The sequence below is a fragment of the Marmota marmota genome, unplaced genomic scaffold (assembly GCF_001458135.2).
Source record: "Marmota marmota marmota unplaced genomic scaffold, marMar, whole genome shotgun sequence".
NCBI lineage: Eukaryota > Metazoa > Chordata > Mammalia > Rodentia > Sciuridae > Marmota > Marmota marmota.
In genome coordinates this window covers 6,447,716-6,451,369 of record NW_025999900.1, presented here as the reverse complement: position 1 = coordinate 6,451,369, position 3,654 = coordinate 6,447,716, and positions in this window count along the sequence as shown.

Below are 3,654 nucleotides of genomic sequence, written 5' to 3'. Positions count from 1 at the left end.
CATCTTCTCTTTACTAGAGGTAATTATTATTAGGCAAGGTGATTATTATTTCAATTTTGCAGGTGACATAGCTGCAGTTTGGGGAGGTGATCTGCTGGCTAGCTTACAAGGTAAGGTCTTCCTGACTTTTAAGCCTCTACTTATAATCCTAGAAAGAAAGGAGGGATCTTGTCCCATTTTGAAGTCAGAAATATTCAATTCCCAGAGAAGAAAAGTAATGAACCCAGGCCAGCTAGGAGCTGAAACAAGCATGAGGCCCCGACCCACCGTCAGCCCACTTTCTAGAAGCTGTCCCAGCAGAGGGCACTGGACAGACATTTTAAGAAAGGGAGGGAGGCTCAGGAGATTAGGATAAGACAAAACATCTTGGGGCCAGAGCACCCTGTCCCTGGAACTGATGCCAAGGTGGATGCAAGGGGCTTTGGGGAATTGTTTGGAGGGAGTTTTGAGAGCCAGGCCAGGTGGGAGGGCACTAGACTGGGAGCCCTGGGCCTTGAGAGCTGAAGCCCCTAAATGGCAAAATGGCTCCTTGGTGTTATCTTCCAGCCCCAACTTTGGACTCAACTGGGGTTAACCGCAGTTTCTCAGCCTATAAAATGAGGATTCATCGTCTGGCTGGGAAGGAACATAAGATACTGAATTCCTTGACTCTGGAATCGGACAAGCCTGAAGACAAGAAAACCTGTGCCTGTCCCCCACTCTTTGTCTTCACCCTGATAAATAGCATCCCCCACTGTGGGGATCTCAAGCTGGAAATGGGGGGCTCAGCCCTGATTCCTCCCTCTTCCTCCAGCCCATCAGGTAGTCCTTTAGATATAGCCTCTCAAACATATCTCAAGTCCCCCTGTTTCTCCCTATTCCACCAGCAAAGTCCAAGCTAGCATTTTCTCTCACCTGGACACTGCAGGGACTCCTACATGCTGCCCTGTCCCTACTGTCCCCACAGCCGAGTCTCAGACCTGCAGTTACAGTGATGCTTGAAAATTTAATTACTTGTCCAGTTACTTGCTTAAATCTTTCAATGATTTCCCATTTTATTTGGACAAATATCACAAGCCCTTTACTTGGCTCACCTGATCTGACATCTGGCCTGGCCACCTATTCAAGTGTCTCATGCCATAAGCCTTCACATGCCATAAGTCCCTCACTCACGGAACTCCAGCCCCAATGGACTTGAGGTTCCTTGAACACACCAAGCTGTCTCTTCTGCAGGGTCTTTGCACCCTACCAGTCCTTCAGTCTAATGCGCCCCCCTGTGAACAGCTCCTGCCACCCAGACTGAGAGAGGCCTTCCCTAACCAACACTTATTTTCTATCATAGCACATATTTATTTCCTTCTGAGCACTCATTATGATTTAATTATATTACTTTGAGACTTTGGGTGCTTACTTCCATGAGGGCAAGGTCTTTTCTGTCTGTGCATAGTTGTAGCTTCCTAGCACGCATTTGACATATAGTAGGCACTCAAGAGCTGATCTCAGCAGCACACACACCTATAATCCCAGCAATTCAGGAGGCTAAGGCAGGAGGATTACAAGTTCAAGACCAGCCTATGCAACTTAACAAGACCCTTCCTCAAAATAAAAATAAATAAATAAAAAGGACTGGGAATGTAGCTTAGAGGAAAAGTGCCCCTGAGTTTAATCCCTAGTACTTAAAAACAAAAACCATAAGAGGTCCATTGTGTAAATCATAACAGCACCCTATGCCCAGTGGGTCTTCTCCATGATTCTCTCCTCCAGAGTACAGGTTACCATACAAGGGTCTGGGAAAATATTGAATTTGTTCTCTGGGCTGGTTTCTGACCTATAGGAAGAACTTGCAAAAGGGTTGAAGGTGGCAATAAGATAACAGGAGACTGGGAACAAATGACAACTCCCAAGTGCTCACTTTGGAATCCTGAAGGCCTAGCCTCCCTTATAGAAAAGGGGCTCCCTCTGCTGGACCATGCAAAGCTGCCAAAGACAGGGTACCACCCAGAGAGAGCAGCCTTGAGATAACCAGCCAGGAGCAGGAGTGGGTGGGTGTCTCAGGGCCGGAAGCAGACATGTTAGTTTGAATGGAGGCAGGTAGAGTCTCCCTCAGGGCTGTAGAGCACCAAGAATCAAATCTTGGGCATGCTGCTGGGCTAGGCCTAGCCACCCCAATGTCCCCCAGTGACTCCCTGTAGGAGTGGACTCTCCTAACTCTCCCACACAGGCGCCTACAGGCCTAGCACCCTGGGCAGCGGCCCAACTTTCTTGGGGGAGGTTGGCCAACCTTAGCTGGACAGTAGTATCTTGTGACATCCGCAGATCCTGGCAAGAAGCCCCAAGGCTCCGGGCAAAAATGGATCTATAGGTTCCAGGAAAGAGGCTTCTCTGGGAAATAGAGCTACAGTGGCATTTCTGCCCCTCAGGGAAGTCAGCCCTCGGGGAACCCGAGAAGCTCAGAACTGCATTAGCAACACATCCCATCAGGCCTGTCTCCCTCCCCATCCTGAAAAGGGAATACTCAGCAGTCTCCAGCAAGCTGCCTACTAAGTTTTTTTTTATTATTATTATTTCTTATGGTTCTGGAGATCAAACCCAGGGCCTAGCACATACTAGGCAAGCACTCTGCCACTAAGCTACACCCCCCAGCTCTGTGTGTGTGTATAAAAATTTATATAATGTAAATGTATTAATTTATACATATCTATGAATATATATTATAAATTCATTATTTATGATTTTTATATACATTCACATATATTTATAAATATAAATTTATACATGTCTTATTTATAATATATAAATTTATAAATATATATTTATAAGTCCATAAATATATATAAATTTATATATATATATACTTGTTTCCTCTAATTTGGTGCAAAAATATGTGGTTACCGAACTGTCCTGATGACAGGATGACACCCCACACAACTGTGCCTCCAACTAGACATTGGCCAAGGACACAGGTGGGTGACACTTATGGGGTGTGAAGGCTTGATCACAATTTAAGGCAGAAAGAAACTTTTAATCACCTGGGGACCAGGGAACCAAAGGAGAAGGAGGGAAGGGATGCCATTCAGGCAGGGAGGGCTTGAGGCAAGACTCCTGTAGATTCTTTATAGATGTTCTATTAAGTCTTCAAGCGACCTTCCTGGGGATTTGACAAATGAACAAAACTCATATGACCATGTTGCTTTTTAAAAACAGTTTCCAGAACAAAACACAACATTATGAACAACAGCTGACTTCTGCCACCCTATCCTGTTGTGGTCACTGACATGACTCGGTGTTCTCTGAGTCCTCATGGTCCCTCTTCTCATTTCTCTGCATGTTTAGGGTCCATTACTTGAACCACTCTAGTTCTCCAAACGCTCTCATGGTCTGTGATTGGCCCTCAGTCTCAAACCAGAGTGCAGTAATGAAGCAGCTGACCCCCTTGAGGAAATGAGTGTTCCCAGGCTCCCTCCAGAGAGAGATTGGCAAGGTTTGAAGTGGGACCCCAAATCTGCATTTCCACAAGCATCCCAGTAGATTTAGCTATACAGTCTTTAAATCCCACTTCGACTTAGAAATCTCTGTGAAAGTGCCTCATTTCTAATTGCCTTCTATGTAAATAATATTTACAATGAACACTTGTAGAAATGACTTTTCCGCTTTACATTATTTTCTTTAGCTACT